This window comes from Lissotriton helveticus, chromosome 3_1 (genome assembly GCF_964261635.1).
Source record: "Lissotriton helveticus chromosome 3_1, aLisHel1.1, whole genome shotgun sequence".
Taxonomy (NCBI): Eukaryota; Metazoa; Chordata; class Amphibia; order Caudata; family Salamandridae; genus Lissotriton; species Lissotriton helveticus.
In genome coordinates, this window is record NC_136061.1 from 2,048,211,640 (window position 1) to 2,048,226,657 (window position 15,018).

Consider the following 15,018-nt stretch of genomic DNA (forward strand, 5'->3'; position numbering starts at 1 on the left):
CTCAAGGCAACTTCGTGCCAATAAAGCCAGTATGCAAATATCGAAATCGGGGCAGACCACTATACTGAACCATTGAGTAGATGGGCTTAATCATCGGATCTTTGGGAAAAAAAAAAAACACCAAGAAGGCAAAGAAAGCTTCACTTCCACTCTGTCAAAAATTTCCAAAATGTGAGGTTCTGGACTCTACATGATCTTTTCAAATCTACCTTGGAAGTTTCATAAAGTGAGGTTAGCCATGCGGAGTGAGTGGGAGAGGTAGTATCCACCCAATGCATGCATATCTGCCGTCTTGCCAACAGAATGGCATAAAATATAAAGGACGGCGCTACCCCAGTGATGTTCTGGTCAAAACCAAAAATGACAAGTGGTAAAGTTGAGGAAATGTTAGTCTTAATGATTGAATCCAGAGTTGCTTTGATCTCCATCCAATAAGTCGATATGTGGGGGCAGTCCCAAAACATATGTATATCGGAGGCTGCTAACAGTTGGCATTTATTACAGCATTTCCCCTCTTGATATTTGGATAAACGTAAAGGGGAGAGATATGCCCGGTGTAAAGTAAACAGGTGGTTTCGTCTAAGCCAAGCGGGTTTAACCAATTTATACAAAAGGGAAAAGGATTCTATCCACCAGTCCTCGTCTAGTGCCACAATTTCTCTACCCCATAGTTCCGTTGGGAGATTAAAGTCCCCATCTATCTCTTCCAGTATGGACCAATACCAAAGAGCCACCTCCTTACCTCCTATCTGTTTTTCGACTAATTGTTGTTCTAGAGGACTAATTCTCCCGGTATTAGGGTCTTTCCTGATTAATTCTCTGGCCCAGCTACTAATTTGTGTGTATTTAAATCTTGATAGTGTCGGCCCTACTTTCTCCCTAAGGTCTTCCCACCCTATCAAGATGCCTCCATATAGCAATTCACCCCATCTAGAAAGCCCAGCTGTAATTAGGGGGGTTGCCAGAGAATCTTGCAGGCACAATGGAAGCCCAGGAGAGTCCCAAATCTGAGCGTGGTTAGAGTAGTACGCCAACCCCATTCTACGTTTAATTTGTACCCATGACTTCAGTTGTGTTAATAGAGTCTTCAGCCTCACCTTCTTGAAAAACTTTCGATCTCCAAATTTAAATAAAAACCCATCTAATGGGAGGTTTGCCCCTACCAGCATTGCTTTAAATAATTTCCCATTTGAAGTGAGATCTGGTGACTTCAAGAGCATTCTTGAGTGAGAAAGCTGGAATGCCCAAGAGTAGTACTGCAAGTCTGGGAGGGCCAATCCACCTTTTTCCCTCCTCCTCCTCAATTTTATCCAAGCCAACCTCGTGGCTTTATAGCCCCAAATGAAGGAATTTATTTCTTGTTGGCACTTAAGAAGTTGCTTAGAGTCAAATGCAAGGGGAATTGTGTTAAAAATAAAGGTCAGTTTCGGAAGGATAGACATCTTTACAATGTTAACTTTCCCGAAAATTGATAATCGAAGACCCACCCATGATCTCAAAAGGGCCCTACACTCTCTGGCGACCAGATCTAGGTTAGCTTTTGCTAAGACTTCAATATCTTGTGTTATTTTTACTCCAAGGTAACGGATTGAACGGATTGAGGGCGTCACCCCAACACCCGGATTGGCAATATTCCACGTCATAAGCTCAGTCTTATCGGCATTGATGTCATAGCCCGAAATACTTCCGAATTCCTTGGCCTTTTCGACCACTATGGGAAAAGCGTTTGCTGGATCACTGGTGTAAATTACTATATCATCAGCGTATAGCCCTACTTTCCTTTCCCATCCGCCGAATTTAAATGAAGAAATTCTTGAATCGTCCCTAAAGGATTGTGCAAGTGGCTCAATGTATATGTTAAAAAGTAAAGGGGACAGGGGACACCCCTGTCTTGTTCCCCTAGTAATCAGAAAGGGCTGGGTACATACACCATTGACCATAATGCTTGCACTGGGATTTGCATATAGGAGTCCAATTGATCTCCGAAAATTTGGACCGACTGCAAATTTCTTCATGGTCTCGGCTAAATATGCCCAGTTTACTCGATCAAACGCTTTAGTAGCGTCGGGGGTCATAATGGCCATAGGAAGAGAAAACGTAGAAGCTATGTCCACTGCCCCAATTAAGTCATACGTGAGGTCCGAGAGTTGTCCACCCTTTATGAAGCCCTTCTGGTCTGTGTGAATTATTGAGCCAACCTCAGCTGCAAAGAGCTTATAATCGCTATTTAGAAGCGAGATTGGCCTATAGGAGCCACACTTAGCTGGATCTTTCCCGGGTTTCGGGATCAGAACAATAATCGCCACGCCCCATGATTTAGGAGGGGTCACACCGTTTACTAAGATGTTGTTAAAAAGTCTTGTCAGCACAGGAACTATTTCGGGTACTAGTACGCGCAATAGTTCGCCAGGGAGACCATCAGGGCCTGCTGCCTTACCCCTCTTCACCTTTTTAATACTTTCCCTCACTTCTTCCTCTGAAATAGGCCTTTCAAGACGGTCTCTTTGTTCAGAGCTAAGAGTGGGAAGAGTAATCTTCTCCAACCATCTAGATTTTGATATTGGGTCCTCCGAGGTCTCCTCCTTATATATTTGCTGGAAAAACTCCAAAAATGCTTCTCCAATATCTCTGATGGAAGATCTTTCAAGTGTCTCCCCCTCTACAATGATATGCTTTATATGTTTTTTGGCCTGATCAGATTTAATTTTCCATGCGAGGACCTTACCCGCGGACTCACCGTACTCAAAGTTGGAAAGCTTACTTGCTTCCCATCTCAGTGCAACCCTCTCTTGAAGAATATTATCTAGCTTCTCTTTTAGGTCTTTACGCTGCTCCTGCTCCGTGATAGTTCCATTTCCGGAACCAATACGTTGGTCCAAGGATGCAATATCCTTTTCGATATTGGCGATCTTTGCCCTATATATTCTCCCTCGATAAGAGGCCCTGTTAGTTATATAACCTCTCAAATAGGCTTTATAGGCCTCCCATACTATATTTAACTGGGTAGAGTTTATATTGGTATCCATGAAAAATTTTGTTTCTTGGATGAGGAGGTTAGTTTCTTCATCCTCTAAGAGAATCGTGCGGTCAAATGACCATAGAGTCTGAGAGGGTTGCTGAGCCGCTTGTAAAGAGAAAAATTTAGCTGAGTGTTCTGATAAGTGTGAAGGCAGGTATGTTAAGTCCTTTAGGGGGTCTCTTAATGAGTAACTAAAAAGAGCGTAGTCAATTCTCGACTTATGATTATATTTATGGTTGTGGTATGATACACCAAGTGCTTCGCCTGCTCTCTCCCTCCATGGGTCCGCCAATCCGAGTGTTGACATAACAACCCCCAATACCTCCCTGGATTTCTTATAAGTTAATGCCCTTGAGTTGGGAGATTTATCCAATTTTGGGTTCAGTACCAAATTAAAGAGGTATAGGCGGCTCCACCCGCTCGCTTTAGCCGTGCCACTGATCTGTTTGTCGGCTGTCTGTCAGCTGTCTCTGGGGAGCTGTAGTACTGCCACAGAGGTTCGCGCAGACTTCTTGGTCTCAGCTTCGAGTGAGATCGCCTACCTTGTGGATGTGTGGAGGTGCGGATGTGCGGCTTCAGGGTCCCGCCTTCCGCCTCTCTTTCCCGGTGGGCAGAGGCAGCGGTGGAGCTGCGAAGGAGCCGCAGAGCGGCAGCTCGCGGTATTTTTGGGGATCTTAGCGGCCTTCATTCCCCTCAAAAGTGCCCTGCCACAACCAAAGGATCACAATCAGGTGGTGCTCCCAACGTGGATAAAAAGAAAAATCAGAGGATTTGTTGTCTTAAATCTAAATCTAGGACTAAGGCAGCATCAGAAAAGGAAGGAGCAGGAAAAATACCTGTTCAAGCACTACAAGCACTACCCTCAAGTAAGGTGTCCGGGCAGGGGTCTGGGGGTGTTAAAGGAGCTAAAAATTCAGTGTCTGGGGGTGAGGAGATACGGACTCTAGCTAGAGATATTGTTGATGATAACACCCTTATTGATACCATCACTGTAGTGGGTCTCGATTCTGGTAACGCAAAGGAGGGGGCAAAAGATTTAGATTGTGGTCCTAGTGAGATTACCCAGGGCTCTTCTATTTTTGTTTTTTCCGGTGACTATACCACCAACTCTGTCAAAACAGTCACTGCGGCTACAACTCCTCGGTTGTCTGTTTTAAAAGGTTTAAAACTAGGCGCTAAACCAAAACCCAAAGACACTAAAAGTAGTGCGGTGAGGCTCACTCCCTCTCTTAGATCATACTTTAAGGTGTTGCCTCAGGTCCTAGAAATCTCCTGCAGACCTCAAGAGGAGATTAGAAAGATGAGTGGTATAGAAAATACCCAAGGGGTTGCCCCTTTAGAAGTTTTGGACACAGACTCAGGGGTTCCTGTCCATAATATCTCGGAGGAGATCGGGCTTTCAGCTCCTCAGGCTAAGGTGGGTGAGACTCCAGAGATGCAGGAGAGGATTTCATTGGAAGATTTACTACATGAGATCAAAAGTGGGTTCGCTGAATCTAAGCGCAATCAGCAAGAGATAAAAGCGGCATTCGATGCCCTTGATAAGAGAGTAGATCTTCTCTCGGAGAGGACAGATACCCTCGAAAGCACAGTAGGTGATTTAAAAGCCAAACTAGACTCTGCAAATGAGAAGATAAACTGCTTAAGGCGCGATGGAAATGCAACAAAAGAGAGAGTGGAATCTTTGGAGAATTACTCACGGAGGAACAATATCAGAATTTTGAAAGTTCCAGAAGGAAAAGAAGGAAAAGAGGGAGGTGAAATGAAAAAATGTGTTGCTTCCTTGCTTAAAGAGTCCCTGAACCTGGAGGAATCTGTTGAAGACCTGGAAAAAGACATTCAACGAGCTCACAGAGATCCGTTCCGTTTAAAACAGGGGAGACCTAAACCAAGGAAGATCCTAGTCAACTTCTTAACCTATTCTGTTAAGGAGAAGATTTTGAATTTAGCACTTAAATCTACAGCTCTAAAAGCTCCGGATTTCTCTTATGTTGTTAGGTCTGATCGGTCGAAAACTACCCTTGATAGACAATGGGAGTTAGGTCAAAAAATGGAGACGTTTAGGGCTCTGGGAGCTACTGTCCAGATGAGGTTTCCTGCCTTCCTGAGGGTTATGTACAACAATAAAATGCATAACATCCATTCCCCACTGGAGGCAGATGAACTTTTGACATCTATTAGCGACCATCAACAGGGTAACATCTAGGGAAAGCCTTCAGACAAAATAGTAGGGAGACATAGAGATACAGAGATAAAAGGCATGCTGGAAAAAAAAGAAAAAAAAAAGGGGGGGAAATAGAATGAATATACAAAGAAGGGAGATTGGGGGAAGTGGGATTTTCACAGAGGGTGTTTAATTATATATTTAAAAAAAAAAAAAAGAAAGAAACGGAAAAAAAAAAAGAAAGAGAAACATAGGGATGGAAAAAAAATATATATATATATATATATACAAACAAATAAAAAAGGGAAAAATTCTTAGAGCACTAACTCAGACTGGAAACTTTTGTGACAATTACCCACCTCTAGTTTTTCTACTCTCTATAATTATGACGGTTTCCCCCTAAAAAGTACTTATCTAGGTATGCCGGAATATATTTTATATATGTAACAGAGCTGGGCAAAGGGGAACTCCTTACAGAGACAAATCTGGCACCAACGGCCAGATTAACTAAGGGGGGGTTTTCCAGGGAGGGGAGGGGGGTGGGAAGGGGTAAAACTGTAAAATATCCCCATCGATCAGTCACCGTTCCATACTCACAAATCATACCAAATACATTTTTGTTTTGTTCATTTCGCATTGGGAGATGTAATTTTTTTACTTTCCTATTGAGTTGGGGTAGGGGTATGGACATTAGCTGATGGGAATAAAATTTTTGTCCTGGAATGTCAATGGCCTGCGTGTTAAGAGTAGGAGGTATAGAATATTGCAATATTTGAGGGACTCTCCAGCGCAGGTCATCGTCATTCAGGAAACTCATCTTCTTCAACACGAAGCGAGGGAAATGTTGAGTAAAATCAGATGGGTAGACTGTTTTATTTGTACCAACCATAATGCGAATATTCGTGGTATATTAATTATTTTCAAAAAGCAAATAAGAGCTCAGATTCTTGCCCATGAGGAAGACTTTAGTGGTAGGTGGCTATACGCCAAAGTTAGTCTAGAGGGCAGACCATATAATTTGGTTGGCTATTACGGTCCTAATCAGGATGATCCCTCATATCTGAATAAAATTCAGAGCCACCTCCTAACAACCCAAGGACCTTCTCCATCTTTGCTTTCGCCGTCGGCCTCGTGTTCCCGTCTCGCCAGGTCGTCAGGTACTTCCGTGTTCGACTCCTCCCTTCCGGTTCCACTTCTGCAGGACAACGCCCCTCCTTCTTGGGTTCTCCCGTCTATCAAGGCGTTTGTGCTACGGTTTCCGGGCATAGCTCCTCCCTCAATTACTTCCGTATTGTTCTGCAAAGAAAGATGAGAGGTGGGTGGAAATTCTCCTTGCTTAACAATTGGATGGTGTGTATCCCTAATACGTCCGTCCTTGATCCTGAAGGATTCTGGACTCTGTAGTGTAGTGGTATCGGGCCCGACCTCTCACATCCCTTCCCCCTTGCTGTCTTACTACTAGGGTTGTTGTCTTGGGGTATCTTGTAAGCATGGGCGGATTTTGCGAATTGGCAATCCGCGAAATTGCGTATTTACGGATTTGCAATCCGCAAAATCCGCAAACTCTTGCGAATATTGCGGATTACTTTTTTTTGTGTTCGCAAGTGTTTCTGCCATTTCGCAAGGGTTTTTTACCAGTTCGCAAACGCGAACTTACTTGTCGGGTAGCAACGGCCGCGACCATGTTGTTTCTACGTCTGGTTCATCACAGCACCCTCTGTTTCACCACTGCCACCCTCTGTTTCACCACTGCCACCCTCTGGCTCACCCATGCCACCCTCGGGCTCACCCATGCCACCCTCTAGTTCATCACTGTAGATTATGGGGGGAAAAGCACACCTGCCCTGCCTCAACTGACATGAATGAATTAGGGGCTGATTAATGTGTCACTGAATTTGAATTTCCAGGCTGGCACTTGCTTCCTTATCTGTAATTGCTTTCTGTTGCAGTGTGATTTTTTTAACAGGACCTTTGTTGTATACTTGTAGCTATTCTCTGAGCCTGCTGTGAGGGTCAGAGCAGGGTCATAGAATAGTTGCAAGTAGGCAACTGAACTCTGAAGGGGCCCCTCAGGAAGCACTACAGGGAATGGTTACTAATGATAAGATTGAACTTTTGCACCTGCTGAGTGCTTTCAGTTTTGCAAAAATCCAAATATCCAGCAGCATGCACAAAAAGTAATCCTTCCAGATCAAGATCCAAATCAAAGTGACCAGCACATGAAGAAAGCACTGGGAGGGGCCTGCTGGACAGGAACAGGAAGTTGGAGACTGTGGGGCTCTTCCTTCCTCCCACACCCCCCCCCCAAAATGGACTCCTTGCAAAAAAAAGTGCAGGCTAATGTCAACCTGAGGAGTTATTCTGATAAAAATCATAATTTTCAAGGTTTATGCTGCCTGCTGGTGGATTTCTTGTGCGAAATTGCAAATTTTGCAATCTCGCAATTGCGAGATTGACGCTGCCCGCCGCATCTACGTGTTCGCAAGTGTTTACTCCCGCGATGCGTGATCACGGGCCTTTATGACGTACTTGCGTTGCCAAACTCTCGCTGTGCAAGGTGGCAAGCCGCGATGACGTCGACAAACTCCCGCGGGATCCCGCAGCAAGATCCAAAATGGTGCAGCACACGCAAACATGGAGAAAAACAACTCTGCAAACGCTGGATGACGGTAAGTGAACGCTGCGCGCCGCAAAATTGTATAGTATTCTAGTTGGCAAGTGCGACCAAGCAAAAAATCCGCTTCGCGCGGATTTGCGAAAGTTCGCGGATTGCGAATTTGCCGAAAATCCGCAAAATTCTCGAGCGGAACGGATTTTACGCCCATGCTTAGTATCTTGATAGGAAGTCCACATTTCCTTGTTCTGTCCCTTTCCTATGGCGAGTGTGGAACATATATTGTTGTAATGCTAGAAACCACCTTAACACTCGCTCATTATTTCCCTTGTTTCGAGCTAGCCATTCCAAAGGGGCATGGTCCGTGAAAAGATGGAATTCCCTTCCTTCCAGATAGTATCTAAGAGTCTCTATAGCCCATTTGATTGCTAGAGCTTCCTTTTCAATAACTGCCTAGTTACGTTCTCTTGGAAATAGTTTCCTACTGATATATAGAATAGGCTTCTCCTCTCCCTGTTTGGTGACCTGTGATAGTACTGCTCCTAGCCCGCGATCAGAAGCGTCGGTTTGGAGGACCAAGGGAAGCGTGAAATCAGGACTGGCCAATACTGTATCTGATGTTAAAGACTGTTTAAGTGACTTAAAGGCATTTAAAACCTCTGGTGAGGGTTGTTTTAGTCTTGCTTCTGTGTTTGTTTTCCTGCAATAAATTAGAGAGAGGGACCGCTATTTGGGAAAAGTTGGGAATAAACGGTCTGTAGTAACCGAGTAATCGCAAGAAAGCGTGGAGATCTTTCTTCGTTCTGGGTAATGGTATTTGAGATATGGCAGTTAGTTTAGAATCTTGGGGTCGAATGACTCCCTCCCCTAATAAATAACCTAGGTATATCACTGTTTGTGCTGCTAGGCAACATTTGGCTGGGTTTATTTTAAGGCCCTGCCTTCCTAGGGCTGTGATGACTGAAGTCAGTTGTTACATATGATGAGCCCAATCATCACCATAGATGACATTGTCATCTATATACGCACCAGCATATTTTTTGTGGGGCGTAGGATTTGATTCATGGCTCTTTGGACCGTAGCCGGGGCTCCATGTAACCCAAAGGGCAATACCTTAAATTAGTATAGCCCGTCTGGGGTGGAGAAAGCTGTTTTTTTGTTGTCTTGCTCTCTCAAGGGTATTTGCCAGTACCCTTTACAGAGGTCTAGTGTGCTGATATACTTAGCTTTTCCTATTCCCTCCACCATTTCATTCACTCTAGACAGGGGATATGTATTGAATTCTGAGATCTTATTAACTTCACGAAAATCGATACAAAAATGTACCAAGCCGTCCGGTTTTGGTAAGAGGACTATTAGCGAATTCCATTAGCTGATGGAGGGTTCTATGTTGTTTATGTGTAGCATTTTATCTACTTCTTCCCTAATGGTCTTCCTAAGACCTTCGGGAACTCTATATGGTCTGAGTCATACCCTGGTCTCGATAGAATGTTCTATCATGGACGTCAGACCTGGAGTCACAGAAAAGATATCACTAAGAGGCATAAGAGCATCACATAGACTCTGCTTCAGAGGGGTGGACAGTGTTGGTTCTATACACTGTACAAATAGAGGCTCTGTTGTATCTGCCTCAACAATAAGTGTCGGTATAGGTCCCTCCAAATTTTTTCAGTAAATTAATGTGGGATATTTGAGAGATACCTTGGGCTTGGTCGGTCACAACCCGGTAGGTAACAGGGGTTACCTTTTCAGTTACAATATAGGGGCCCTGCCATTGCCCCAATAATGTATGGTCCAAAGACGCCATCATGAGTAGGACAGGATCACCTACCACCAAAGTCCTTTCTTTGGCTTTTCTGTCATATTGGGCTTTTTGGGCTGTTTGGACTTTTTCTAGATTGGCACGGACAATGGATCGAATTTGACCTATTTTTTTAAATCCATTTTTTATTGAGTTTTCGTAGGCACACATATAGCAACACACAGAGCGCTAATTCATAACTAAGCATCCTAAGTACATATAGTAATCAAAATGTTGAACAAAAACAGTACATTACCTACAATACAGTTTACAGAAACACACACAAAAAGAAAAAGAAACGGGAACCCTATACAACAAATTGACACAGCATACCAAAGCAGGGCATATCTTAGGGGGATAAATCAACTATGACTTTCTATTGTCCTCTCTTTCCATTGGTGGACTGGTTCCCAAATTTTCCTTCCCAACCTCCTTGCCCTTTTACCTTTCCTAGCATAAATGCCTTTTTCTAAAATAAAAATTCCCAAAAGCAGGGCAATCCACTGTTGTAATACTGGGGGTGCTTTATCTAACCAAGCTCTGGCAATCGTCAATCTATAAACCGCCATTGCTATAAACAAAAATTCACGATGTACCTCACCATCGATCCCCCTAACCCCTAGCATAATTACTGTTGGTGTTAGCATCACATCCAACCCAAGTGTTCGACCCAGAAAGTCTTCCATACCTTTCAGCAAAATTCATAATTGAGGGCAAGCAGCGAATATATGTATGCTATCCGCTGCTGGCTTACTACAGCGCGAACAAGTAATCCCTGTAGTTCCTCCCCACTGTGCAATACGAGCCGGGGTGTAGTATAGTTGGTATAGTATTTTATAATGTTGCGATTGGAGCGGGGCTGAGCAAAGGACTGTACATCCTAGTTCCAATGAATCCAGGAAGTGTCGGCCTTGAATTCCTAACTTTACTGCCCATTTATTTTCATACTTCCCAATATCGACCACCTTCAGCTCTGCCAAAATAGCATAAAAACTACGAATAGAGCACTCCCCTCCCCGTTCTATAGTTTCCAAAATGCTAGTTTTAGCGAAGCCAGCCACCCCCCCTTTCTTCCTACTCAAAAAACTCCTGACCTGCAGATATTTAAAGAAACTCCGTCTGCCAATATTAAACCTTGCCTCAAGATCGGAGAATTGCAGTATCTTCTCGTCTAAGCCCAGCAAATCCCCTATCTTAATAATTCCTTTTCTAGCCCACTCTGCCATGGAAGCATCAGAAAAAAATGAAGGTGGCAGGGTCTTATTCATATACAATCTTGTGTATCTATTGAATCTCCCCAGTCCATATTTTTTTGCTACGGCTGTCCAGATGTTATTCGCAGCCAAAACGGTCTTAAACAGAGTGCGTTTATAATATGAGGAGTCGGCACAGCTTAAAAAGGCGTTCTCTGTTTCTGGGCCGAGCACAATGGAATATACCTTAGTCGAGAAGGCAGTTACGTTCTGATCTGCCCCGCTCGCACCAATCAGGCCCTGCATATATTGAAGAGCCGAGGCCCAATAATATAATCTGAGATCAGGGACCCCCCACCCCACCTTGCCCTCGGTAAAGTCATAAATTTATAGGCCCTCCTGGTCTTTCCGTGTGCCCAGATAAATTTATTCAAAATTGACTCCACCTTATTAAACCAGGAGACCTCAAACATTAAGGGTATCGTTCTAAAAAAATAAAGAAACTTAGGGAGTATAAGCATTTTAATTACGTTGGTGCGACCCACCAACGAAAGTCTGAGGTTGTTCATCCTAACCAAATCCAAGCTTACTTTTGCCAATAATGGAATCATGTTCCGTTCTACCACCGTCTCAAGTTTAGGCGAAATTTCGACCCCTAAATAAACTGCCGCCGGAACCACCCGAATATCATTGCAACTAACAAATGAGTTCTTAATTATTTGTGTTTTACTGCTGTTGAGTCTGTAGCCAGAGATTTCACCAAATTTTAGGGCCTCCTGTTCTATTTCTCCAATTGCCGATGATGGGTCCGGGGTAATTATAGCGACATCATCTGCGTATGCCAACACACTAATTTGCAATCCGTTCAGACAGAGGGGGGGATTCCAGGGTTAGTAATAAGATACCGTAGATAAGGGTCCAAATAGAGCGCGAAGAGCAGGGAAGAAGTCGGGCAGCCCTGCCTTGTCCCCCTTTTTATCTGTACCACAGAAGTAAGCTCTCTGTAGATCTTAATTCTAGCTGTTGGTGCTTTATATAAAGCCTGGATTGCTCTAATATAACCTTCACCAAACCCAAAATGCTTCAAAATCTCCCATAGATACCCCCCAGGCGACCCTGTCAAAAGCCTTCTCTGCATCAAGAAATAAGGCTGCAACAGGGCCGCCCGATATCTCCATGGCATCAAAAGAAGTAATCACTGTTCTAACATGTTCTGTGGTGCCTTTCCCCGGGATGAAGCCATGTTGAACTGAAGAGACCAATTTCACAATAAATGCTGCCAATCTTAATGCCAAAATGTTTGAGTATAGCTTAACATCAGAGTTCATTAAAGCTATAGGTCTATAAGACCCAGGGGCTTTGGGAGGTTTACCTTTTTTTAAAATGACTATGACTTCAGTGCCTCCCCAGGAGTCTGGAATCGAAACCCCCCTCTGGGCTTGAATAAGCGTGTCAGTAACTCCAACCTAAGGACTCCCAAAAAAGTTTTGTAGAATTCTACAGGGATCTGGTCTGGGCCTGCAGCCTTTGATGATGGGAGTTCTGATAAGGCTATATTTAATTCTTCTAGTGTTATACTAGATTCCAAATGTTCTCTTTCAGCTACCTCAAGCTCAGTCACTTGGAGATTTCCTAAATAGTCCCTACTTCCCCCACCCCCTCCTCCTCCTCCACGTCATACAACTCTGTATAAAATTTCCTAAACTCTTCTCTTATTCCTGCAGGATCAGAGATCAGGTTTCCTAGCCCATCCTTTATATTCTTAATGTCCCCCGCAGCAATCTTCTGCCTCGTTCTAATGGCAAGAATATGCCCCACTCTCTCGCTCAGCTCACAGGCCTGCTCCTTCCTTGCCAAATAATTTGCCGCTGTTTTATTAGCAATGCTTTCCGCTATTTCAGCCTTTAATACCACGATTTCCAGCAGCTGTTGATCCAGGGAATCTCCATTCTCGATTAGCCTACCCAGTTCTTCCTCTGCGGACAAAAGAGTATTAACTAGCAGCTCTACCCTATCCCTCTCTATTTTCTGCCTGAACGTTGTATAACTAAGTGTCTCTCCCCTGACCCCTGCTTTAAACGCATCCCATGCGTTGCCTGAACTGGTACTCCCCTTGATGATACTCCAAAATTCTTTAATCCATTTATCCATATGTCTACAATAACCTTCATCTTTTAGGAGAGCTCTCTCGAACGTCCAGCTATATGGTTTCCTTGTTATACCGCTTAAGCTAACTGACAAGATTAGGGGGTTATGGTCTGAGACCAACCGGGGTAGTTTCCTAATTTGCGAGCTTACTATTAAAGAGTTGGAGATTAAAAAGTAGTCCAGTCTTACCATAATTCTATGTGGAGCAGAACAAAAAGTAGCACCATCCAGCTGAGGATAAAGATTGGCCCAGGCATCAGACAAAGCATTATTCAGTGCCATATCTACCACTGCCCTGTGCATTCTCTTCTTCCTCCCATTATACCCCTGTCTATCTTGTAACTCAACACCGGATGGGCGGTTGATGTTGAAATCCCCGCAACAAATAACAGGTTCGGGCCAGGTTGGTAATTCTTGATCCAAAAATTCGAATATGTCTGGGTCATCTACTGTCGAACCATACACAGAAACCAACGTAAACTTAGCCCCCCTGAAGCCCACCTCAACTATAACCCACCTCCCCCATTGATCCTCTTTTCTCTTGTGGACTATACAATCCCTTCCCCTCCCTAGTACAGCGACCCCACGGGTCTTTGGACCTTTTTTTGTATATGCTAATACGTTGAAACCCAACTGCTCCAACAAGTAGCCCTTTCCTCCCTCCACATGGGTTTCTTGCATACAGATCAAATCTGGATTCATAGAACTTCAAAAATGCTGATACTCGCAGTCTCTTCTGTAAATCATTTAAACCACATACATTCACTGACATAATTCGACAAGCCATTAAAAAACATCTAGGATTGGTACCAATTCTCTGTTCCATTTTTCAGATTTTTCCCTTTTTTCCCCTCGACACCAAGTGTATGTACATTGAACCTTCATATTGTGACTCTGTGTGTTCAACGTGTGCCCTGTTTCCACCCCCCAACCCCCACCTCCCCCTCCCCGAAGCCCACACTCGCTGCCCCTCTCCCCCCTCCCCTACAGGCAAATAGGTCACCCATGACCTATGTGTGGACACTAGGGAAGCAGCAGTCGCCACCCCCTCCCTACCGCTATACATACCCCCCGAGAGAGCCCCTTTCTTACTTTCTTACTACTCCTTGTACCCCAAAGCCTCCACCATATATACCTTTGCTTTGATTTCAGAAAAGAACATTTTCGCCGGGCCTTTAGTAACTATTTTCAGCTTTGCAGGGTACAACAAATAAGCCTCTGAACCCAGGGCCTGGACGGGAGAAATCAACTGCCTCAATCTCCATCTACGCTCAACTGTAGTATGGCAGAAATCCGGCCTAGCGAAAAAGGTAACATTATTAAATGCACGTTTAGACTCTGGTTTGGCTTTATCTAGGATAAGCTGTCTAAGAAGAAAATTCTCTACGTAAATCAACAATGCTCTGGGTCTCCCCTCCTGTGTCCCCGCTTGCCCCCTTTTAGCCACAAATGGAAAACGATGGGCCCTCTGAATCTCCGTTTCCCACTGCCAGGTCGCCAACTCGGGGAAAGCCCCTTTTAGGAGATTAACTACAAACATTCTGGGATCTTCCCCTTCAAGACCTTCTGCCACCCCTAAGAGTCTAATGTTATTACGACGCTGTCTATTTTCGTACTCCTCTTACTTCCAATTGACATCTTCTGCCACTTTTTGGTGCTTTTGTTTATAAGATTTCAAGTTTCTCAGTTCATTTTCTAGTCTGCCAGTTCTTTCTTCCACATGTGAAACTCTCTCCGCCACCTCTTCATGCCTTTTACTCATTTTCCTTAGCGTATTCTGGATTTTCCGCGATTCCTGTCTTGCTCTCCTGCTTTCCCCCCTCGCCTCAGATTGCATTAGTTTCAGCGTATTAAATAATACTTCCAGCGTGACTGGTGGCTGGGGTATTTGTGTTGATCCTTGATCACCAGTCAGCGAAGCAGGGCCTTCTTGTTCCATAAATGATAGGGAAGTAGCGGAGTAGTCCCAGGCTAACTTTTTTTGGGGGTCAGTAGTGCTGCCTGTTGTAGAGGGCTTTCTTTTAGACAGACGCTTCTTCTGCGTACTTCTCTGAGCCGGAGAATTACTACCTGTATCTA